We start from the raw sequence: 25,801 nt of genomic DNA on the forward strand, positions 1-25,801 counted from the left end.
TATTTGGTGATGCTAAGAGCTCTGAGACAGCTCCTGCTGGAAAGAGCTGTTGGGAAGCCTGGGGGTGTCAAGTCGGCTAGAAAAATGGCAGGTGACAAGGACAACACTTTTTTTTTTTTTTTTAATGCTACCCAGACCCACATGGCTTAGTTAAAAAGACAAATTGCAGCCTTGTGTTTCTTCTTTAGGGAGGGGGAATATGTGAGCTTTGAAACACAACCTTCTTTGAATGTAGCGCTGGAGTAAAAATTATATTGGTAATGGTTGTCTCCTCCAGAGAGAACATAAACAAATAGAATTCACTGGTGCTAGAGCTCTCTAAAGGGAAGAAAACTGCACCGTCAGTATCCTATGTGCTATAGTCAGTGATGGAAAAATACATCTACACATATATTTGTATAATCATATATACAACTAAATATATATGCAAAAAATTAAAGTTTATGTGCATGTGTGCGTGCATGTGTATATGGAAATTATACAACACATGGATACACAGATTAAACATGACACTCTGAACTACCTTGCAGTATGAGGATAATTTTACACATATACAGACTGCCTGCAGAGCAGCCAAAACACCCTTCATCCTGAAAGAAAATAAAAAAAGAGGGAAGAAAACCCCAACCCTTGAAAATGAGGAATATATATTATTATAATTTCTATATTTGTGAGAACTGCCGTGCTGCTGTGCTTCCAAGTCCTTTAAAACAAAGAGTAAAACAAAAAGGAAACAACCTCTGGCGCACAACAGCATTTTGCATTTTCAAGACCATACTAACAGTATTCTTACACTAATAATAATAATAATAATAATAATAATAATAATAATAATGGGTATGAGAGAAGTTCAGCTTGAAATTAAATTTTCAATAAACAAGAACTAGGAGAGCTGAATAGTAGCCATGACACAGGGCTGGAAAACAGGGACTATTTACTTCTGCTTCTCCCTGATGCTGAAAACACTTAAACTTCAGCTGCCCTATGTATTAAAAATAGGAAATAAAAAATCAAATAAATTCTAGGGTAATAATCCTTGCCTATCTCACCTGGCTTTTACAACGATTAATTAACACTGTCCGTGTGTTTTAAGCATCTTGGGTGTCACAAGATCATCAGTTATGATTCCTCCTGACCTTCTGGTGAGCGGTGACTGCCGTGCCTGAGACACCATCCTTGGGGACAGGGTGTCCTCCCCAGGGCAGGCCTGGGAGCTGCTGGCTGCCCATGGAGCAGTGAGAACCTCCAGAGGGGAGGGCTCCACAAAGAGGGGTCCAGCATGGAGAAGCAATGGCTAATGCAGCTGCCAAAAGGATGTACAGGAGCAAACTCTAACTTCCCTTGAAGGCCAAGTTGCAAGTATTTTAATGTCAGCAGGCAAAATGTCTCTGTAAAAGTCCTCAAACTCATTCTGCTAATTGGTAAGTGCACTGCATCTTGCTCCTCGCCTTGCCTGTGATATGACAGTTGCCATGGTAACTGTTTGTTTCTACTGAATTAAAAAACAAACACAGTCAAAAAAACCAATATTCCTTTTCCTAAGAACTTTTTGCCCAGAGTTCCTTATCCCTTTATTCTGCATTTTAACTTTTAACATGGCAATAAGGAAGCATTACTTCCTTTTTGTATTATTAGTTATACTAATACCCCGTCAATTTAACAAACTGTATGTTAAAACAAACCTATAAAAAGACTAATTACGGTGTAATTTAGAAGCAGGAGACATGTTGTATTTTTGTGATTTGAGGCTCTGCATTGGTTCAGTGAAGTGTTGGGAAAAGGCTGGTAGCAGGTCCCACCATTCTCAGGCACGAAGTAAAAGCCTTGCCATGGCCCACAAGAGACCCTGCAGATGGATTTGGGATGCCCAATACAACCAGCTGTCCATGTTCACTAAACTTTATACTTTGGTCTTGCTACAGCCTCCTGAGGATTTATAAATCATGTACTGAGCTTCCAGGGTCACAGGGAAGGAAACTTGCTCACTTCTGCAAACCATGGTCAGCCTACAAAGAGAAGGGTGCTGTGTCTATGCAGTGCTGTCCTTGCAACTGCTGGAGGAAATCAAAATCATTTTGGTTGAATTTTGTGCCCAGGTAAAAACAAAAACCCAGCCTAGGATAGGGTAAGGAGCCAAGATGTGATGTTGCCTGTGTGCCAAGAGCTTCTGACATCCTGTGAAGGGTTAGAAAAGCAAGGCTGGCAGGCTAACACAATGGAGGGAACAGTGGCAAAACAAAGCATGAGAGGTTTCTATGTTAATTTCTTGACTTTTAAACACAGAACTGAGTTTGCTTATGTTTTTCCCCCCACCTAATGAACACTAGTACAAGACATTCATTATGATTGTTGCCAACGTGCTGGTGCAGGCAGGCCCCAAGGAGTGTCATTCTGCTAGCAAAAGCAATAAAAGCCATTTGCTTAAACGCTATTATGCATATTCCCTTTCACAATTCACAAAAATACATATATCCTTGCCTGCTTAGGACCTTTTCCTGCACTTTTATATGGTTAACTGAAAGTCCCTTCCACTGACAGCTGCAAGTATTCAGGCAGGAATATCCAATTCCCAAAGCGAACTGGCTTAAAAATGGACTGAGGAATGAATAATAATGGGAAAGGTACAATTTACTGTCCTATGAGTTAATAAGGCTGGGGCCTAATTATACCATTGCTTCTCCACCTTGCCATTCTTCTTGTGTGGCTGAGCAGATTAATTCTGCCTGTACTTGGATGTTTGATGCATTAACTTTGTCTGAAGTTCTCATATGCAGAGTAGATGGGATATCATAAGCCAGGTGTCCACGTAAATGGACACCTGCTGCCCTTGAAACATTAAATTTTCAAACTGTTAGATAAATAGAGTCTTTTATTCTTTAACATAGAAGTCAGTTACACCATGGCATTGACTGAATCAAGCAACAAATAAGATTTAAGTGTATCCAGTATTTTTAGGGAAAGTGTCTAAGTCAAACAGATTAAATGCCTTGGCACTGGTTCCAAAGTAGGATTTTGTGTTCAGCAGCTGGCATCTCAAGTCTTAAAATTTTGAGTACATTAACCTGACTGTGAAAGGGGTTTAGAGTAAGTATTTGAGACTTCTATGCAGTCTTTCAGTGCAAAAGTATGATTGTTATCTACACTTCACCTGAACTCTTAAAGTCTGACAGTTTGTTGCTTTTGCACACACATTTAATTTTACAGCCAAGAAGTCTCATTCTGCAGAATGAACAAAGTGCATAACTGAAATTGCATAAATATTTGCCAGATTAGGCCTTGTCTTTATAAATGTGCAACCAATATAAGCTGAGTTCTGGCAACAAATCTGTATCTAAATTGACCCCATGCCTCAGTTTGATTTCAATATCTTCTAATCCCTCCTCACAAAACAAATTGCATTAACCATGACTACATTTAGCCAACTACATTTCTCATTGTTTTTGTTCCTCCTCATAACTTCTTCCTACAGATTAAATGCTGATGCACTGGACTAACTGCTCTTGGCTGAGGTGGGCAGGTGTAATTTGATTAGTATAGATTCTGTATTTGGTAAGTACTGTATCAGTATCCTCCCTAGAAAATAGGTGACATGTCATGGGATATTAAGTATGGCCATTTAATGTAAAAACTCAGATAATACATGAGTTAAATGGACAAAATGAGAGAAAGCTTTTAAGCATTCTCCCAAGACAGATTGCAGAATAATATTACTGTACATGCAAGTAGAGCTGATTGACACAGTCAGAAGGCCATTATACTGGTATGGTATAAAATCATTATAGCAAAAAGCATTTCAGAGCTGCAGAGTGATAGTAGCAACATATAATGAATTATCAATAAAGAAGTGGTGATTCAGTTACATTACATATGAATAGAAAGCTTCCTGTTATATAATTTAAACCTGCCAGCCTGACAAGTGACTTGAATATTCAATTCCTTCTCTAGGTATATGAATCATCCTTTAACTTTACTGGAGACTGCAATTTTGTAGGGCAGGCCAGAAACTGAGCTATGCTAAGCAGTGTTTTTAAAGAAAGGTTGGTTGAGCAGATTTCAACCAGGTAGCCTCTGCAGAGGTTCTATTTGAACTCTCATGGAAACAGCATCAGCCTTTGAAATGATGCTATTAAATAAATATTTCTTCTGGTTTATGGCAAATAAACATAAAATACAGTCTTTCAGCAAGTCAATAGCACCAATATTTAATGATTGTCATTTTATCTTACCATAAAGCCCTTGAAGTTCATATTGTCACAAATTACTATTAGTGACAAAGCCCTAAGAAAAAAATCCCCAAACTATCAGTACCAAATCCTTGCCTTTTGAAGGTTGTGCTCCCAAAGGAGGCTTGTCTCAGACCTTGCTGCTGCATGAAGCTCTTCTGAACCCAACTACAGCGTGTTAGTTAAGTGTTGCAACATGATCCCATGGGAGGGTTAGGACCTTTGGGAAAATTACAGGTCCTTTTAAATGATTATATGTATCTGCAGTGCTAACATAATACCTAAGTCAAACTGCACTGGAAGCTTAAGAGTAATTAACTTTAAAGTTCAGGGAAACAGGAGGATTCAGTTTGAATGCCCTCAGTGCTAGAACCAAAGTCACAATCAACAAACAAGAAAGACTGAGGAGCTGAAAACGATCCAGCTGCAATAAATATGGGTATAATATTACCCGCTCCACACTCTGAAAATAAATACATTCACAACACTGTCAAACACAAGAATTTTAAAGTTTTGAGTAGTTCTAACTTGTCTTTCAGGATTGTTAAACTCTTGCATGTCAAAGACACATTTTCATATTTTTTTTAAATATATAGAAATTAAGTCTTACAAAGCATTTGATTTTATAGATACATTATATTACATTGCAATATTGGAATGTAATGCTACACAGATACTCTATATAGACAAACATATACATATTTGTATACATATACATACATACCCCAGTATTATAACCACTCCAAGAAAATTAACAATAATGATAAAACTGTCCAGTAAGCTTTTCTTCAATTGGTGATTTTAAAAAGGCTTCCAACTTAGCATGTTTGCCTAAATATGATGGGCTGCTATTTCAGAAATCCTCAGCATCCAGTCACTCCCATTTCAGACATTTCACCTTCTGTTTAGTACTTCTCCTTTCTCTTCCCTGTTAAGGATGATATCTTTACAAATGACAGAAGAAACACCTTCTCTTCCCTTTTCATACCCTGTTAGAAGCCTGCAGCTGAAGACATTTCTTTTACTGTGCTGAACGCTCCTGGGACTAAAGGCAGCTCAGAAATTTAATCACAGGCTGAGAGCTAGTAGTTAGATTGATGCTTGAAAAGGCCTTAAAGGAGGCGATGGGAGCATGGATTACTGCCTCACAACCACTAATTAGTAATGAAACTTCAAGAAAAGAACTGGTGAACATTTACGTGAATTTTTGCTGCCTCCAAAGATTAGTGGAGTAAGAGTTTCATTTTTCAAGTGGAGGTGTTTAAAAACAAATCTTCCTTCACACAGTCAGAATTCTGTAGATCACAGAGGTGACTTGTGCCATTTTAAGGCTCTGTTCTTCTCTGTTTTAAATATAAAATAATTATTGAGAGTACATGGTTTGAGGGAAAGAAAGATTTATGAGTGCGTGACCTGGCAGTCAGAAACAACCAAATACTCATATTGGCTCCAAAACCATCTCCTGGGCAAATCACTGTAATCTTGGGCAAACCACTCAACTTCCCTGCCTCAGCATTCCTGACTTTCAGGCAGAGGTACAGCTAGTTGCTCATCACAAGTATGTTGTAAAAATTAATTAGCAAACTGGCTATAAAGCACAGAGGATGAAAAACGTGCTAAAAGTTAAGCATTATAATTAGTGTTATTTAATGCATCTTTAAAAATCAAATTATATTTTTTCTTTTCCTTTCATAATGAAATTACACAATGACTTTAAGAAATGACAAAGTAATTTGAAGTAAATGACTGGCCTGTAAAATTGAAACACACCCTAAAATGTGGTTATTATGGAATAACCACACACCCTGAGAGTTAGCACTGCTTGAGCTATGTATAACCTTAACTTAGTAGTGCATTATTAAGTGGAGGAGGATCAGCAATTGTAAAAGGGAGAGCGAGTGCTGATGCATGTTAAATACACGTTACCTCTTTGGCATCAGCAGATTTGGTGCTTCCACTCCTGGCAAAGAAAAGCATGCTGGGCAAATTAGACTTGTGTCACAAAAGGATTAATTAGGGTACAGCTAATACAAGCAATGTTTAGACGTGAATCAAGAAATTTAGGACACAGGGCTTATGGTGCACTGAATAATTGGCAACACCATAAAAGCAAGAAAAGACGTGAACTAATTTCACATTTCTGAGAAGTAGAAAGTTCTACCCCATCTTCTGCATGGTGAAGAATTACGCACTGTAGGTTTCTTTTTAAATACTTCATATTACCACACAAATTGTTTTCTTGTGTTTAAGTTTGGCCTCCCTCATTGTATTTAAATGTGAGCTATTTAAGGCTAAAAACATCAACAGGTATTTTATTCCCTTAATTAGAGCAGACTGGCTAAAACAAGACAGGAGACAAATAAGACTGTTGGGAAGTTAGGAGGCTGCTGTGCATGCAGGAACTGGAGCTTAGCTGCAGCTGATGACTGCAGAAATGCATGGACACAGGACAGAGATGCACAGAGAGATCCAAGATAGTTTGCTCGACACCAGAAGCTGGAGAGTGCTGATAGCACAACTCTCCTGGCCTACTTCTTGCTTGATTGATTTATTCTGCTTTTTTTTTTTTTTTTTTTTGAAAGAAGGAAAGGTAGAATAGTGGCTTCTACCCTGCAGTGGCACCTGAACACAGTCTGCCCTTTATTTGTCTAAGTTCACTATCTGTAAGTGGCTGCAAATCTACTGTTCTGTGAAGCTGTTGGAAAAAGAATTCCCTTCTCTAACTTTGCTCCAAAACAATAAACACATTTCCTAAAACATTCACAGAAGTGCTAAGAGCAGGAGTTCTCAGAGTTTTGGAACACCAGCAGACTGAACACAGCCAAAGCAACAGCCAACAGCATCTGCTCAGAGGTGACTCCTGAGCTCAGCAAAGCCAGAATCCATCTCCAACCCACAAAAAACCTTTGTGAAAATGGTGTCCATTAGGTCTATAAAATATAAAAACATATATTCTCTTTTTAAAATATTTAATATTTTGCTAACATATATATCTTGTTGAAATATGTTTCAAAATATTTAATGTTTAAATAAGCTTCTCCAAAAGTAAAAAAAAATATATTCTAAAATTATTTTGTACATTTTATGTAGGGCTTCTATACATCTTCTATGGACATTGGAGGCCAGGAAAAAAGAATACTCTAAACCAAAAAACTAAAAGAATAACATAAAAATGGGGAGAAAAGTAACCAAGTCTAAGAAATCAGTCTTAAAGCAAATGCTTCTTCAGTAGCACTGATCATATTCCCTATTCAGCCCTCAGATTCCTTGATTTTCCAGGCAAAATGAAAGTCTTGCTTGCCTGTAATATTGTTCCAGTCCTGTACAGCTCAGCAGATGCAGCAGGGCACACGTCCTGCCTGCACCTCCAGCCCAAGAGCCAGCAGGGCCAGCGCTCTGAGGCTGTGACAGATGCACTGCATCTAAACTCTCCTTCCAGGCACAGTGCTCCAAATCACTGGATTTACATGGAAAGTTTGTCCTCCTTAGCTGTGATTTATTTTCAGGGAAATTAAACCTTATATTCAAATACTGTTTTTCATTAAATCACTTTAAATTATATTTAAATAATTCCCAATCTTCTCTTTAATTAAACATTCTAAGGAACAATTTCCATCTTTTATTGAGGAAGCTTGACTTTGCCAAGTTCCTGAAACATGTGACATAGTAGGACAGAGAGTCATCTGTTATTTTGATTCCTTTTCTGAGTTTTGCTTACAAGCCCTGCTTTCTGGAGAAATGAAAAATCAGCTCCTACAAGGCCTCACACTTTAATCACTTCAGGTTAACATGACACCTTAAAGAGTAATCTCCCTTTCCTTTCCATCTCATGATTCACTCCGCTCCACCTGCCAATTCAAGGTTCTTCCAGGATTACCCATTATTCCTACACTCACATAACTTCCACCACCTTTCCTCATTTTGAAAATCAAATTAATTTTGTTAGCAACAGAATAAAAATTTGCTGAAAGCATGAAGTAGATATAATGTATTTATTGTCCAGGTTGAATCTCACCCAGTTCAACCTGAAGTTTTTGAAGTTTCCATTTAATTAAGAGTAATATGCTTTTAAATACCCATCAGTTAGTTCTGATTTTGTTGCACTTGAATGGCAGTATTCAATAAAAGGCAAGTAGAGTCACAACAAAAATACCAGAACCATGTTTCAGTAAAAAAACATTGTTCAAAAACATTGTCTAGGAATGAACAAAGCTATTAATACAACTGAATCTGTTTAGCAAACAACTTTTTTTTTTATCAGGTTCAGTTCTAAAGATCAGTTTCTTAGTTTAAAAAAACTGTCCTGAAGTTGAAAAGATGAAAGTTTAGAAAAGAAAAATTAAATAAAATAATCCTCAACTGTTTCACGATAAACTGACACCACATGCATAATTTCTATGCCTCCTTCTCTTTCACACAGATCCAGTGCGAAAACTGGGTTTACTGGTCAAGGGTGAATCCAACACAGCGCGCTCCCACTTTCACAGAAATCCTTTGGTTTCTCCTCTGTTCAGCTTCCGCTAATCTGATGAAATCAGAATTGTAGCTCCATTTCCTGCTCTGTTTCTTCCTTGTTTCAGCTCCCTGCTGTTTGTTTCTAGGATATTCTCATCCCTGCTGAGTGTATATTTTACTCTCTTTTAGAAGAGGCAGGATCAAGTTTCTTTTTCTCACACTATCTGTTACGGACGCCTGCTATGGGAATCGCCAGCCGGCAGCGAGACCCCAGCACTTGGAGCATCTGGGCAGTTATCATGAGCTAATAGAATCACTTCAGCAGCTCATGTTAACCGTGGTTAACAATTGGTTGTTTTCACTCCTTCACACTTCCTTGGATCTTAAAAGAAGAATGGCATTGAAAAGAAGCATTTTGTGCCTACAAGATGGACTAAATTTAACAGTGGTGTAAACAAGGAGAAATCTCCTGAACTAAAAAAAAGGAAAGAAAAAAAGGAAAGAAAAAAAGGAAAAAAATTTATTCTCTTAAATATATCTTTGCTTACTGTAGACGCTAAATGGGTTGTGTCAAGTGGGGTTAGTTCATTTCTGTTCCCTCAGATGGAGAGCCTCATATGAGCATGCAATGATGAAAATAAGATTCATTTATTTTTGCAATGATGTAAAACTGACACGATGGTGTCTCACCCCATTGACAGGTCAGGAATGGACCACGGTCTTCTCCTGCTCCCTGCCAGCCAAGGTATCGCAGCTTGTGAAGGCCTGTGCCTGGAACTGCTGCTGTAGGCCTTGCCCAGCTGCCACTGCACACTTCTGCAAAATAGAGGTCAAATCTGCAACCAGCCTGACCAAGAGGAGACTGCTAGGCTTCCAGCTAAGTGTATTTATTATTTATTAGATTGTAACTATCAGATTAACTTTCCAAATCTATAAGGGCAAACAAAACCAGAAGAGATTGGTGAGACAAAGAATGAAGAGTACAACAGGCTTCTGAAAACGTGGGAATGATGATGCTCCATACTGCCAAACAACTGCTAAGCTGCACAGCCAGATGCCTCCCGGTGTAGTTATTATTAATTCCTATCTCATTAACTAATTTTCTGATCTCCACCCAAAAAATAACTTTTTTTCCCTTGTGATGTAACACACAAGAGAGGCTGTCTCTCATTCAGCTGTTCTGCTAAGTCTTGCAAGAATGCTGCCATAGGATCACAGGTGACAATCCAAGAGAGAAGATGCTTTAGTTAAATACATATTGCTCCTGCCATTCTGAATCAACATCCCTTAAGGGGACAGAGGTATTTCCTCATCCCCTTCTGCCACCTGGCTGGGCAGCTCACACCTCTGTCTCTAAGCTGAATGGCCCAGGTGGGGCAGTACTTAACATCACGGTCCCTCTCCATCTCCAAACAGAAGAGCATGTCCCCAGCAGTGCCAATCCAACACTCTTGAAGCCAGCAAGGTTACTACCGGTGTGTAAGGTCTTTCTTTGCTAGGGAACGCCTAATATGCTACTTGTTCTGGAAAACTCCCTCAGGCAGCTACATGCCTGTGAAAAAGTCGAGTTGCCTCTAGGGCAATGTGCTTCTAGGGCCTGGATCTGTCTGCAAGTGTGCTTTGGAGGCGGAAGAAAGGCTTGTCACTGATCCCAGCGCAGCTGGCAGGGCTGCAGCTGAGCTGCGAACGAGCTACAAATTAGTCCAACATTTAAATGCTCACTTCTAAAGATAAAAGCCAACTAAGCCTCACACAGTAGCTTTTCCTAAGGAATGGGAAGTGTCTCTAAGAATAACCATAGCTGCTGTGGAGCGGTCGGGGTTCATGAGAGCTGCCTGACATCACGCCAGGAAGCTTCACGCTGCAATGCGATACTTTTAGAAAAGACTTCACTGCCTTACTGGTTACCATTACCAAACACCACGACATCATCCTCACATCATCCCCTTTATAGCTCACATGTGTGGAGCTGGGTCTGCCTGCTTCCCAAAGACATTAAGATGCCACCTAAAGCTCCAGCTACATGAGTACTTTATGCTTTAACCTCTGTAGAGCGCCTTAAAAAGTGGTGCCATGGCAGCTGTGTCCAGATGGATGGCTCTCACTATCCCAACACCAATGGCAGCCTTCAGAAGCACTTGGGTTCCAGTAGAACAAGACAAAATGACCAGAAACTTTTATCAGGAAAAAATAAAATTAAAATGTAATCCACTTCATCCAGTCCTCAAGTGACTGTGATTGTTAACAGCCCTTTTTAAAGAAACTGCAGTACTAAACTTAAATAAAAGATATTGATGTACTGAGTGACAGAAGTTCCTCACTGGAATAAACACAGAATGTAGACAACCCTCTTGTACAGATGTACGCCTTCTTCCTCAAACATTTTCCCCCTTGTGTATTAATGTATGTGATTAATGTTTTTTGTGTTTTCAGCAAAAAAAATACCACCCCAAATGAAACAAACAAAAAAATCCTCTAGAAATGAAGAACTAGGAGCAATGTTCAAAGTATATGGTTTATATGCCTGAAAATATTTGTTTTTACTTTCTCTTACTGAGACAAATGTTAAAAACTTCTATGAACGTTTTATGAATTCTTGCCATGCTAAATAACATGTTCCAACTCAAGATGTACCTCTAAAACCGTCTTTTCAGTATAAACAAAATGATGTCATATTGACAGAGGGAAGAGCAAAGCCTGGCTGTTTAATTTGGAAGATTGCTAAAAGTGATACATTTAACTCTTCTTGTCTAACAATGGAATGTTTTTATAGTTCACAATGCCTAACACCCTTGCTCATATAAAACAAGTTGTCTTGAGTTCCTGTTGAACTAATACACATCCTATTCTTTTTCTGTGTATATCGTAACATTAGGAAAGAAAACGAAATGTGTATCAAAATAAAACCCCATTTTCATCCAACTGCATCAAACGCTTGTAACATTTTAAAGCATTTAAGAAGCAGATTAGAAACCTACCCAGAACATTCAAGAATACAAATGTTTCAGTTATGCTCTAGGTGTATCATGGATATCTCCAGACAACACAGTTTTCAGTCCAGCGTTATTTTCTCCTATTTATGGTGCTCATGTTGCTCCTCCTATTGTTTTCATTTTGTATCTTACTTTCCTTTTCCCTGTCCTCTCCTTCCCCTAATTCTCTTTTTCTCCTCTTCTATTGCTTTTGAGTTTGGTATTGTTTTCTCCCCTTAATTTTGTGTCTAACACCATTTCTGTGCTCTGCATGGCTCACCACTGTACCCAAGGTCTCTTATTTTCCTCTCCCCATGCTTTACTGACATTGCAGCCTCTTGAAGGATGACAGGTATGTACTAAGCCCAATTCCTGACTGGGGCTTCCATGCACAACCCACCCTCTTGCCAACATATTAGAGCTCATTACATTACAATATGTGTTGATCTTTGGAAATGGGAACACTGTTGGTAAGAAAAAACATTATTATAGATTGCCCTCTCCAAGACATCTGATAAACTATGAGAGCTCTCCACATTGGCACCTCATGGGTGCACTGTGTGAAAATGGGGATACAGAAGCAGAAGAACTATGATGGAAAGCCAAGCCAAATACTTTGATGCATATCTGCAAAAGTAGCTACCAGCTTCTTCAGGAAGATCTAAAATGAAAGAATAAGAATAGGCACACATTTGAAAACATTAAAAGCCTATAGTCAAAGTTTACAATTTAAAAGCATTAACTGCCTAGCCTATTAAAGGAATAATCCTCAGATAAATGTGCTTCATCAATTGTGCAATAATTTGCACAATTCTGTCCCTTAAACCAAATCAAACCAAGCCAAACCAGAATAGTAGAAAAAACAAGTTGTTTAAAATGTAGTTAATTCCTAGTTAACAGTTTCAATTTTTAACAAGCATGAATAAGTTCCACTAAATATGTCCATAGCCAGTAACAAGTATGAGAACACCAGAAGTTTGAGTTTAGTAGACTTCCTCACCATTGTACTCCATGTCTTTCTAGCCATGCCCAGAAGGATCTGTTTGAAGGAGGAAGAGTAGTTTAGTTCCTAAAGCTTATTTAATCATTTCCCTTTCCACTGCCATTGTAAACTTCAGCTTTGTCCTGAGACTGCAAACATCAACAGGAAGCCTGTAGTACTCTTATAGTTTGAAGGGCTGCAGGATAATACTGTATCTTCATGAGATGCACAATAGGACCACAGTCTTAGTTTAAAAAGTCTAACAAACTAACTTTAGGATGATTAAACTGTGTTTACTAATAAAGCCTTTATTAAGCAGCCTTCTGCATTTCCATTGAACCCAGAACCTTTATTAAGCAGAGATAATTACTCTTTTGGCTAGAACCATGCTGATTTTTTTTTCAGAAGGCTATGGAAGTAGGAACCATTGCAGCTGCTTTACATTTCAGCCAATCCTTTCTTGAGGGAAGTATGTTGACTTCATGTTGACAGGCAAAATAGTATGTTGACCAAGGCATGACTTTCCTGATATTAACACCTGCTGGGACATTAAAGACTTGAAGATAATTGGTGCTCTGAGAAACTAAGTGTATAGATAGAAGATTCAACTGAAGACCACAAATGTAAAGAGCTGCCATTTGAAGAAGTGCCAAAAATAAATCACCATTTACAGTGCAAAGAACTAAAGTGAGTGCCTCAGCAGCACTGAGATTTCGTACAAGGTTTGTGTCACATGTTTCATTCAATAAGGCAATCAAGATGATTAGGCAGTGTAGGAGAGGTTCATTAATGGCCATAGCAGACACTGAGTCAGCTCCTCATTTATAACCAATGCACCTGGACGTTTTCATTTTTGGGGGTCTTAACTTAGAGTAGTGAAATTTATGTGGACAGACAATACACACGTGTATTGTACAATTTTTTTTTGTCTTAAAGCTGAAGTAAGTGGTACTAGCAGAAATTATTTTTAAAAATGGTGTCTCACAGTTCACATGCTTCCTTTAGTTAGTTTCTTTACTTTAGGCCCTTAATTACAGGGTGAGAAATTAGCTAGGGATTTTATTTTGAAGATATTTTATACTGAAGAGGACACCAAAGCTATAACTGATGACAATACTCAGGAGTATATCTTTAGCTCCAAAGAGAGAAATTTTGCATACTAATCACTAGCATTATGGAAGATGCAGAGTTATAGAAAGGAAAGATGAGAACTATGAGAGAAATGCACCAGATTAGTAACAACTGTGGCTGAGGTTGTGAAACAGCAGCCTTTTAATGAGAACAAGGAGTGTGATTTGCTATTCTGTTTTAATCATGCAACAACAGTTATCTCAGTTAACTCCCAGTTATCAGTAAGTGAGGAGTCCCTTTTTTCCTGTACCCTGCAATGCATATGCAAACTCAAAATAGGGTGTTTCTCATTTCATTACACATAGAAATTTTGCTGTGCACACATCCCTAAACATGCCCAAGCACTTCTTTCTGTTTCCCTGACTTGAACACAGGCACTGTGGTATTAAACAAGAGCAACAGAAATGTTGCCCAATAGTGGGGTCATGCAACAAAAAAACAGATTAGCCTTACTCTGCAAATAACATTTCTATGACCACAGAATTTCCACAAAAAGGAAATGAAAAAATTTAGTTGAAATCTGGGACCCACACAGCAAAGGTTCACCTGCCAAAGACTAAGTATTCACCGAGTAAATAGAAAAGACTTCTCTAAAAAGATTGCCTGAAAAAAAACCTTCACAAGCCCATAGCTACACACAACACTGGAAATTTTAAGACATGTATTTAAATACTGTTGTTATAAAAAATGAAAGCTAATTGAACAATAAAGGGGAAAAATAAGGAACATCTCAAGAGAGAGGCCTCCTTGACAATAGAAGTGTGATGTTCAGGTCCTCCATACTGCAAATCAATTGTTCCTGTCATTTGAACTGGGGATTTCCTGAAAGGATTCCTTCATCTGGTGCAAACAACACAGCACTCAGCTGTCTGCATGCCATGGAGGAACAGTGAAGGAAGAGCAGTGCCATACCTGGAAATCAGGAAAATTCAGAGTTTATCAGTGGCTATGACATACCAGTGACATCAAAAAGGGAGAGCACAGCTGAAGGTGGGCCATTCTTGTGTCTCTATCCACAACAAAGCTTCTCTTGAGCTCTCCAGACTGAGTTGAACAGAGGATCATTCACAGACCTCTGACTGAAGGTTGCCCATTGTAGGGGATTAGCTGGTATCACAGAAGGAGACAAGGACTGGGGGTATCCACCACTGAGCAGTGTGGGTCCTGGATCCCACTGAGGACAGAGGCTGAGTAACAGCTCATGGCATTACTGCTCAGGCCATCACAGGACCAAGAGACTCTGTAATTTGGCTGTGGGAGGAAAGAGAAGCAAAGGACCATAAAGATCTGTACAGCAGTATATTACAGGAGCAGCTCTCCCTCCCCCTGGTAGCTCAGTATCTCCTCATGGTGGAATGGGAGTGTTTTATTTTTGTTTTCCTTTCCATTAGAGGATGACCTTTGCTACAGTTAGGTTGATCTGCTGCAGAGACAACATCCTCCAGCTTCCAGGGCTTGTGCTTCCTCAGTAGCAGCAGATACTTTCTGCTGCTGCAGTTTCCTTATTTAATCATGTCTCCATAAATCAAAAGTGACCAAAACTGTTAAGAAACATTTGGGTGAGAACTCGGAGCAGCTGAAGAGAGACCAAGACTGAGTCATTGCCTGATGCAATTTCTGTAAACACAGTTGACCTCATTGTTGTGTTAACACCACCCCCTGTAAAAAGCCCCCAAAAAACAAAATGAAACAAAACAAAACAAAACCCCAACAAAAAAACAAACCCAACCAAAATATTTTTAATTGCATAAACATTGCTGTGAGTACATCACTAAATACCAAATGAAAGATGTATAGAGGAGCATATTTCTCTTGGAAACTGACCAAATGAACATCTGGTAGCTGAGTCTTCTGGAAAAATTCATCAGAGGATAATGACAGCAGCATTAGATGCACCACCATAATTAATACTATGTTTCGATGGGTTTAAACATGAAAAGTGCTGAATGCTGCTGTGAGATGCTTTCTCAGATCACACCTAGTTCAGTGAAGAGTGAATCACTGATTGTTGGAAAGATATACCAAGGAAAGGATGATGCACCACTCCTACACTGATAAGCAGTCACTGCTAGCTGGAGTCAGATAGCAGGACACAACAGAAGGACATCTGGTCTGACCCTGCATGGTGTTCATTACCTTTGAAAATATTTTGAAATTATCAATAAATAATTTTAAAGCTAAACACTGAGGTTTAACATGGGAAATAATACCAAATTTCAGACTGGTCCTGCTGCTGAAAGGGTAGGAACCACTCTGTTGTACTTTAAGGGTTTATTTTGCTCCATAAGGCTCATAGGATGCCCATAATAAAAAGGGACTTTCAATATATACACTATTGGTTTTAATGGTGGATTTCAACAAGAAAACAGGATTTTTAATACTTAGTATGATCCCTATGTCGTGGTAAGTGTGATTTTAATACAATATACAGCTTTTGTATTAGATCCACTCAATTTATTTCACAGCTGAATTATGGCCTCAGTACAAAATTACTGAAATTCTACTGAAAAAAATCACCCACAAAGAAAACTCACCTGCAGTGAAAATCCTACCTGAATAAATTACTTTGATACCTCTGCAATGTACGTACAGAATAACACAATCATAGAAATATCAGTAAAAGTGAACTTTAAGGGTTCTGCTTATGTCATGAATAAGAATTGACATGAACAATAAACAAGCCATGATCCTTACCAGACCTTGAAAAGTTCCAAGAGCCTCTGGCCAACCTGTTCCAGTACTACCATACCTTCCCAGGGGAAACATTTCTCCTAACACGCACTTTGAATCTTCTCAAGGCAGCTCTTGTGGTTGTTGTCCCTTACTAGATTGTCACTGAGCAGTTTGGCTCAGCCCTTTTGTGATTACCCTTCTTGCTCTCCTTCACATTGAAGAGGTAGAAAGGTGAGAAATGACACAGCAAAATCCTTCACACAACATCACTAAGCAACCTTTCATCCACAATACAGTTTAAAAATTTTGAAGAAATAAGACTTTTCTACTCAACTGTGTGTTCTAAACCTAATTTTTCCTGTACCAAAAGCTACCCTGAAAAATATCTGAAAAGTATTCCCATAAATGATGCAAATAAATTATTTGGGTAATATTAATAAAGAAAGAAAGCAACTGTGTTCCCCAGGTCAACAAAAGAAACAGTAAGCACATTTAAACAAGGCTTTTAAAATATATTTTTAACAGAAGCAGTATCTGAGAATACATTTACAATTGCTAAAGACATGGCTTTAGATCATTAATATCAAATAAAAAGCACTGTGGTCACAAGATGCAAAGACACATTATGGAAAAATCTCACTCTGCCATCTTTCAAAAACTATGTGTCAGCAGCCTTAATGCCAGATTAAACAATGCTTGTCCTTCCACAGCCAGCAGAAACTGCATGTTGGGAGCTAACCCAAGTATCCTTTAGCCAGATCAAATTTACCTTGAGTGCTTTGATAGCACATAGATTGGATATTAACGGTGGTGAAACCACAGCCCACATTGTCAGACAACTACATAATGCAGCTGGGGGATTTTATAGATACGTGATTGTACCTGCATAAAACCTCCAACATCTGTGGAATGCACCTTACAAATGTGCTGAATCCTGAAACTCAGGTAGACACACATCTTTTTTACCACTCACTTTCAGAACCAATTTTGGATAGTATTAAAGTTGTGGATAGCTCCTCATAGTGCCAAATATTGCTTCAGTTAATCAAATGAAACATACTTAAATATTTAGGATAGCTTATAGACTGCTATCTTCCCACATTTAAAAATTAAAATGGCTTATTTCATTATGCAGAAATCAACTGAACACACAGTTCTGTCATACAGCAAGTAACTCAAAAGAATTATAGCTAAGTAGTTTGCACAGTCTATATTTAGTGATTCTTACTTCCAAATACTTAGACACTAGATCTGTCCTTAAAGTATTCTTAAAAGGATTGGCAAGTATGTCTATGTGTAAAATATGATAATCCTATGTTAATTCTCCTCCTTACCACTCCGTAGATGCCTGGGAACAAACCATTGTAAGCATTAAGCTTGCTTGAGTTTGCACTGCATTTGTATTCATTAACCAGACTATTAGTGAGAGCATTTTAGAATTCTCCGACTTTTCCAATAGCTGTGTATGTACATTCACTGGCTGTATTATTTATCTGTGTGAGTGTACATCTACCCACCCATCCATCTCCACTCCTGCATGCATACAGATCAATATGTGTCCCTGTATATTTATGTCTTTCACCATTCTCAAGACATTCAGTCTACTTCTCTGGCACCAACTCTGGGAAACTACTGCTTTAGCTAATGCCCTTCTGACTGAAAACAGAGCTCCATGCATCATTGACAGGAACCAAGGCAAAAAAGTAGAACAAACAGATGGAGGTGCAAGAAAGGGAAGTATTTATGCTAAATTCGAGAAAAATAAAGGGATTAAGGGAATGTCACAGACTAGATGATTTAAGAAGGGGATTTCTTCTGAAGAGGGGATATTTCTCTGCTAGAATAGAAATTGATCATGTATTCTAACCAGGGTTAATTCTAACATCTAGAACAAATCTAAATCTTAAACCCAAGATTAAGAGTTGGCTTGTGGTGTCTATTGTATCTGTCAATGGCTTTAAAAACCAAGGAGAAAATATTTTATGTTTGGATTCAGCCAACACTGTAATATTATTTATAGGCTGCCTCAGGAGCAGTAATAATTTTGCATGTTTTTCAGTACTCAACAGAGCATTTTCAGTAATTTGAATTATTTTAACATGTTCAAATTTATTTTCCATCCTCTTTTCGAGACACTGGATTAAGAAGCCAATCTCCCTTCTTCTCCCTGTCACTCTGCATTTGTAGTTGCAGACTAAGCCATGCATCTGTAGGGCTATCACAAGCAGTGAAGCAATTATTTCCCTAAACCTTCTGAGCTAACTGTGCTGGAACTGGGTGATCTTTAAGGTCTCATCCAACCCAAGCTATTTTACGACTCTGTGGCATTCATGCACCAGACCTCACATCTGATAGTGATGTGGGTCTAACACAGACCTACTGTCCCAGTGCTTTTATCTCTAAGGGGTCTGACCACTTATGAACACCTCCACCCTTATTTCAAACTAAACCAGAGCACAAAGAATGGCAAAGAAAACCCCATGGCCATGGTAATCTCATGAAATCATACTTGCCTTATATTTAAATCAGTGATTGAGCTCCTCTCCTCGTGTGCCAGAAAAAATGGCTAGTGTATCCAGGGAACTTCTCCTCTGCTACTACTTTATCCCTCAGGCACAAATAGCACTGTGCTTACATGCAGACTCAAAAGTTATACCAATACCCATGCAAAAAACCTATACTGTTACATGATAGCTTTTAATCTGATCCCATGCTTAACACTTCCATGTAAATCCCTAGTGCTACTAGGATAAACATCTCAGAAAGCAGAAGTTATTTATTACTAAGTAAATAATTCTTTTCTTCTCCACCTGTCAGGTATAAGTGAAAGACAGAAGCTGAACCACATGTCGAATAAGATGATTTGGGTTGCATTGTCAAACTTATCACCAACTTCTTGTATGACTTGGAAGAGGGCAGTCAGTTCTGACGTATTCCCTGCATACACAAATCCCCCTGATGGCATTTTAATGGGAGGAATGCTGGCTTTGCTATAAATTTCTGTTCTGAAATTACAAAGAAAAGGTGAGATGTACTCAGGCTGCAGTTGTATTTGCTACAGGGTATTGCACATCTAATATCTGAAAGGTAAGAAAAGCAGAGAGAAGCTCTAAGACTGCAGCAAACTGAGTGTAATGATAACAACTCTGGTGATGTTCAAGAGAAAGCACCAGCATTACCACCTGCACAGCACAAAGGCAACGGGGGAATCCAGGGTATTTACAGATGTTCATCAAACAGTAAAGTCTCATTGCACTTCACCTGGCAGAAAAACAATTCCATTCACATTTCTCATGATTCTTTTAACATTGACTTGGATTTAGCAGAGTATACTAACATTTCATTTCTGATGAAGGCACAATACTGGGAGCATTGGCATATTTTGTGAGTATAATTCATTTTTTTGTTCTGGTTGGAATGCAGTGCAGTGCAATGTTACTGCTGAGTGAACACCTGTAGTTAGAAAACACTGGTTTGCTCAGAGGGCCCAAAGCATGCCAAACTGTTCTCTGGAAGGAGATTTGAAAAATGAGCATTAAAAAAAAAATAATCCTCCCGTGCACAAAAAGAAATAAAAAGCAGGCATGAAACTATTCTTTCAGTGCCAGATGTCAAAAAGACAAAATCAAGAATTTGAATGTCTTGGGGATGAATTTCAGCTTTGTCTGTAGGACAAACTAAGGGTTATCTCAAACATTGTAGGATCCAGTTCCTCAAAGCACCAAAGTACATACTTATCCCAGTTTCTCAAAGTACAAAAATGAGTAAAAGTCAACAAGAGCAGTGTAAGGAATGATACTGAAACCCTTTTCTCTCTGAGATACATTAATTTCACTTTTATGGAAAAATGCCATCAAGAAATGAAAGGGTTTTATTTCAAACTGTCAAAACATTCAATTTAATTTGCAAAACATCCAAATATGATCTGGCTGCAAATATTTTAGCCAGTTTTCATTTGCACATCTTTTAAAACATGTTCTGAAAAATTGACATAAAATTGCAGACAGCCTTTACCATCATGAAACTCCTTTTTCGGAGAATATCTGTTCCATGACTAAAAGGACTCAAGGACTTTATTTTCATGCCAGAATATTAAAATTCTGTTTTCCTAAAAAAAACCATGCTCAGAGTCACTCCTCAAAAAATAAATTCTAAAAACAACATGCTTAATTTTTGTCTTCTCCTGTTTTGACCTCTATTATTGAAACGCAACAGACACATTAAATTGAAGCTCATTCAAATTAATTTTGCTTGTACAATTTGCTTTACCTTGTCTTCTGTTACTGTTGACATTGTGAAACATGAACTCTGTGTTGGTGAACTGCAGTAAAATAACAGGTATGTAACATGTCCTTGAGAATTTTTAAGTTTCCTTTCATTTGTTCTACTCCCTAGATGATGCTATCTGCCATTAATTTACACAAAATTTCCTTTCCTCTTTTACTCAACATAGAGTTTGACAGTCTGATACTGAAGTTCTAGATGATACCCATCTTTCTCTTCTTCCACTGCTCTGCCATGCAGTTTGTCCTCCAGGCATTTTACTGTTCTAGCCCATTTATGCTTCTCTCCTGCATTACCTTTGACCTTCACCCCTTCTCCTTCACTGATTTCCTTCCACGTCTTTTTCCAAGCTGTGATTAAACAATACCAGATACGGCAAAAAGGGTAAGAAAACATAACTTCATTTGATCACTTCAGCTTCATCCTTAAAGCAAAAAACCCAAAAAGAACAAAACCAAAACAAGACAAACAGAACCAAACAAATCAACAAACAAACAAAAACCACAAAAAAAAACCCAAACCAAGCCAAAGAAATAATTAAGCAGTTAAGTATCAAAGTGTAAGTGTGATAAAGCTAAATCAATGGTGATGGATAAATTTCTGAGATAGGGGTGACTTACATATATCAGAATTCAGAATAAGGCCCTCTACATACCCATACATTAACTTCACATGTTCTTTCAGCACGTAAGTTTTATCTTGCATGTTTACAGAAAATGGAAAACAATACTAAAAAGCAAAGCTTTGGGCAAATGTTTTATGTCCCAAAATAATGCTGCTACTTAACACTGAAACACAAAGTGTCCAGAAGAAGAATCTGGAACTGTTATGTAATAAGGCATTCCTCCATAAAGGCTATCAAGCACAACCCGTAATATTTTTACCAGTATGAACATGAAATCCTACATGAAATCCTTGTATTAGTTGAAAAATAACTGCATGAGATATGCCGGCATTTATGTTCATCTATTGCACCAAGGTTCTTGGTACGAGAATCACCTTGTTAATGCTTCAGAACACAGTATAAATACTCATTTCAGAGAAAAATTATGAAGAATAAACTGAGTGATAATGGTGTACATGACTTGTCTAATATTTATTATGATTACCTAAATGCAATGATAAAAGAGCAGATTATTTCTCCTCCCATTTTTTGCAATAATCTCATGTAGTTTAAATTATCTACATCTATCAACTCCACACACTGGCCAAGGCTGAAACAGTGTTGGCCAGATCCACAGAAGTCAATTAGCTATGCCAATTTGCTCCAGCTGAGAATCGATTCTTGGTTGTCTTTATGCTTCCTATAGAATATTCTGTAGGAAGCATTGCTTTAATGAATCTTGGTCAGCATGTATGGGAAATGTCAACACGAAATTCCTTCTCACCAGCTTTTGGACTCCTTAAAATAGACAGTTCAAAAAAATCCAATCTACCACCTAGAAAACCATAGGCTTTGATTGAAATTGCAGATAAATTTAAAATTAACTCCAAAGGAGGGGGCTTCAACATTATCAATCTCATAAAACTATTATCCTTCTTTTCCTTCGGCAGGTTTTCATAAATTTGCAATTAAATCATTTAAACCATTCTTGTCCAGATGCTGTTGATGAGAAACAATCACAAGAAACACAGCAAACAAAAGAAAGATCATAAAATACATTAACTTTTACTAGCCATGCTGGCGTGCATTAGCATTTTTAATAATGACCTCATTATCATTTAGTTCAACAAGCAAACAAAAACTGTTTATTTGATAATTTATTTATTCTAAAATAGCGTAGCCTTTTTTATGTGTCCTTGTTATGAGCTCACTAACGTTAAAGGCACCGCTACAATCAGTTAAGTAATTATCATAGGATAAAAGCTTTTACCATGAAAAAGTTTTGTTTGAAAAAGCATGAACTGTGATTCTCATTGATAGCTTTCACCAAGTGCAGGATTCAGTACATTGTAGCACAAAGGCCTAGATTATCTCCCTCTGTTAAAGGCTTAAAATTCTACAACCAGACCATGCCAGTTACCAGTATCAGATTATGATAACAAGATCATGTTCAGTTATAAAAACAAGTGTCTAAACTTTTCTCATGTCACTTTCTATCTAAGTCCCATTGCAGTTGTGAAAGGACCCATCTGAATGTCTGTAGAAGCTCATTTTAAAGCTAGCTCTTTGAACTGGATTCATGGGGTATTTGCATAAGAAGATTTGGGTAAAAAGAATGGGCTGGTGCTGCATCTGCCCATTAATATGCCTGCTAATTCAGCACATTGTAAGCCTATTGATGTATCACAAAAGGCTCAAATTCAAGGACAGTTATCCTATTGCCATTGTTAGGGTTTGAATTCAAGTAATATGTTCACTATAGGAATACAGTTGTTACAATTAGATATTTTTCTATAATGGTATAAAGAACCGACGACAATCAGAATTACAATAACGCTGATAAAACTTTAGAATTCATGAATTCTATTATTTTAAAAGATGCAGGTGCTGATTAATTTTGCTTTGCATAATACTTGGACACTGAGTGTTGGAATACTTAAAGAGCAGCAGCAAATTGAGGCAGTATAACCTATCAAAGCTGGCAGTCTCCCTTTAGTGTCAATGCACATTTATCTTGCTTATGAGAGTTTTAATAAAAAATTAAAATACTAAACTGAGTTGCAGCAGAACAGAGGAGACCTACAACGCAAGCACAAGGAGTGGGTATTTTAATCTTGCTTATGAAAAATGCAAAAGCATCACTTGTGCTATCAGGGGATATCCTACATGGAACATTTTTATGGTGAATATGAATTGCTTAAAAACACTGTGTACTTGCAAATGGCAAAAAGAGCAGAATCAGTGATTCATGCAGGAAGCACAGAGCAGCCGCTGCACCAACTCCACAGTGGATTCAGAGCAGACACTGAGGCACACAGGCAAATAAAAAGCTGCTAGCTGAAGTGCTATAAGGAGTTTTTAAAGCACGCAACACAAAGGAAATGCTAAAGAACAGGCTAAATGGAAACAAACGCAGAAACCAGCAAATTAAGTCTAGTTAAGCTTAGTGCTTCAAGTTCCCAAGCTGGTGCGTGTTTAAGGCCGCAGCGCGGGCGCAGGGGGAGCGGTGAGGGAAGCGGTGTGTGGCGGTGAGCGGGATTTCTGCTGGCTGCGCCCACGGGCTCTGCCGAGGCCCAGCTCCCACACTGCCGCATTGTCCGGCCGCTGGGCCAGGGGGCACGGCCACATTTTTCTCACTCCGCGTCCCTCAGAGAAGACATCAAAGACCGGAGAGATGTGCTCTTTGTGTTGTTTGGTCTCTGACTCTCAACATGTGGTTTCGCAGGCCCAAACATCGGCACCTTTTAACCTATTCTGTTCAGCTTAGGCCTCAGCTCCATTTGAGCATTAGGGAAACTATAGTAACCGATAATCTGCCTGTTCCTGAATAGAAACTATGTACCTTGTCACACAAGAGCCTGAGGATCACCATTCGGGACAAGTTCCTTTACAGGCCCTCGGCTTTCTTCGCTGGGGCCCGGCCTGTCCTGCTGAAAAGGTGTCAAAACCCCTTCGCCTTTCTGCGACGGGGGATCTGTGTTAATGTTAATTTATATTTAACAAATGGGATATTGTCCCGCAGAATGTATCAGTATTTGATGATCTATTACAAATGTTTTCATCAAGTCATAAATGTGGGCCCTTGACAAAAGGCGAAAGGTCTCTGGAGGGAGCAGGACGGCGGCGGGGAAGGCAGGGACCTGTTGCACTGTGTCTGCGTGTGTTTTTCGGTGGGACCCAGCCCCGTGCAGGTGCTGACAGCAGATCCACCCGCCCCAACACCCGTGCTGGGCACCGGGGCCAAGTGACGCGTCCAAACTCGGCAGCCAAGCGAGCAGCAAAGCCTCCTCCCACGCCCGAGTGTGCTGGATCGAACGCTTTCTCATCAGCAAGTTGCAGGGAGAACTTTGTTAGTCGTTGGTTTTATTCATGTATGTATTTTGTAGCGATCTGATCTCCCACTTAATGAGCCTCCCCCCGGGCACAGGGAAAGCCTTATCGCCAGTCCCATTTTTCACTCACTCAATCTCTAATCCAGTGCTGCACTGTCTTGTTATTAGCAGGGAAAACAACAACAACAACTATGTATATCGTGTAGATCAGAGCCAGGAAAGAAAGGAACAAATGTCAAGGGTTTGAAGAAGCAATTCCAACCCAGCTTCATTTCATCTCTGTCACTCTTTCCTGACTGTCACACAACAGCCGGCTGCCAACACATTTCCCTCTACAAAAAAAAAAAAAAAAAAAAAAAAAAATTAAAAAAATTCTGCTTTCTTTATAATAGTTTAATATTAATAGGGAGGGGAGCTAAATTGACACTGCAACCAAAATACCGTGCTGCAAACCAAAGTATTTGGTATGAAACTCAAGACCTTCTGCATTAAGCTCTCTCACAGTGACCTGACATAAACTGGCAACTGGCAGCCGTCTGCTTTTGGCAGCTTGGCATATTTGGTCATTTATTGGGTGCATGTGAAGATCAAATGGGTTAAGATTCTTCTCCTTAAACAGCAGGGAAAAGAACATCAAAAAGGTGTAAATTTCATTTCCCCAGTTTTGATTAAGTCAAGCATGAAATGAAATGTAATACTCTCAAGTGGCAAGGGTTTATACTATTGATGTTGTTACTTCTGCTTCACAAAGCCCAATCAGCCGACAGCGAGTTGAACAAGCTAACAGAGTTTCAGGGTGGCCAGATGGAGGGTTTTTACTATGGTTGAAAAGACAGCTTAGTGCTTGCCTCTTCAAGCCAAGTCAATGCCAACTGTGTGAAATCCTGGCCATTCTACCCCTTCTTTTTTTTTTTTTTTTTTGGTCTCAGTGCTGGTGGCTAGCACCATACAGACCTGATAAAAAAACAAACCCTTAAGCAAAACAAGGCATTGAATGAATACTTTTTTTGTCAGAAGCATTGTTTATCTTCCTCTCAAAGTGCAGAGATTTCTGAATTCCTGATGCAGACCAATCTTACTACAGTATTTAAGCAAATGGGAAAATATATTGCATTTAAATGTTATCTGAAAGGAGGCCTTTGCAA

At 38.6% G+C, this 25,801-nt stretch overlaps 1 long non-coding RNA gene across 1 annotated transcript in view; it reads right to left on the reverse strand.

Moving 5' to 3' along the window:
* Nucleotides 1–24,965, reverse strand: part of LOC128793585 (uncharacterized) — a 28,262-nt gene extending 3,297 nt beyond the window's left edge. The window contains exon 1 of the long non-coding RNA XR_008432837.1: nucleotides 24,167–24,965. This is a non-coding gene — a long non-coding RNA (uncharacterized LOC128793585). The remainder of the gene's footprint in view (nucleotides 1–24,166) is intronic.
* Nucleotides 24,966–25,801: the final 836 nt, after the last annotated feature.

The sequence above is a fragment of the Vidua chalybeata genome, chromosome 11 (genome assembly GCF_026979565.1).
Source record: "Vidua chalybeata isolate OUT-0048 chromosome 11, bVidCha1 merged haplotype, whole genome shotgun sequence".
Classification (NCBI taxonomy): Eukaryota; Metazoa; Chordata; class Aves; order Passeriformes; family Viduidae; genus Vidua; species Vidua chalybeata.